Source organism: Mandrillus leucophaeus, unplaced genomic scaffold (genome assembly GCF_000951045.1).
Source record: "Mandrillus leucophaeus isolate KB7577 unplaced genomic scaffold, Mleu.le_1.0 Scaffold107, whole genome shotgun sequence".
Classification (NCBI taxonomy): Eukaryota; Metazoa; Chordata; class Mammalia; order Primates; family Cercopithecidae; genus Mandrillus; species Mandrillus leucophaeus.
In genome coordinates, this window is record NW_012098876.1 from 3,071,165 (window position 1) to 3,071,837 (window position 673).

Sequence of the window (673 nt, forward strand, 5' to 3'; positions counted from 1 at the left end):
CAAGAAACATCATATGCTGGTGAGGCTGTGGAAAAATAGGAATGCTTTTTCACTGTTGGTGGGAATGTAAATTAATTCAACTATTGTCAAAGACAGTGTGACGATTCCTTAAGGTCCTAGAACCAGAAACAGCATTTGATCCAGCAATCCTGTTACTAGGTATATACCCCAAGAAATATAAATCCTTCTATTACAAAGATACATGCACAGGTATGTTCCTTGCAGCACTATACATAGTAGCAAAGACATGAAATCAATCCAAATGCCCATCAATGATAGATTAGATAAAGAAAATGTGGAACATATACACCATGGAATACTATGCAGCCATATAAAGGAATGAGATCATGTCCTTTGCAGGGACACGGATGGAGCTGGAACCCACTATCCTCAGCAAACTAGTGTAGAAACAGAAGACCAAACACTGCATGTTCTCACTTATAAGTGGGAGCTGAACAATGAGAACACATGGACACAGGGAGGAGAAAAACACACACTGGGGCCTGTTGCAGGGGTGTGTGGCAAAAGGGAGAGCATCAGAAAAAATAGTTAATACATGCTGGGCTTAAAACCTAGGTGATAGGTGCAGCAAACCACCATGGCACACATTTACCTATGTAACAAATCTTTGCATCTTGCACATGTACCCCAGAACTTAAAATGAAATAAAATA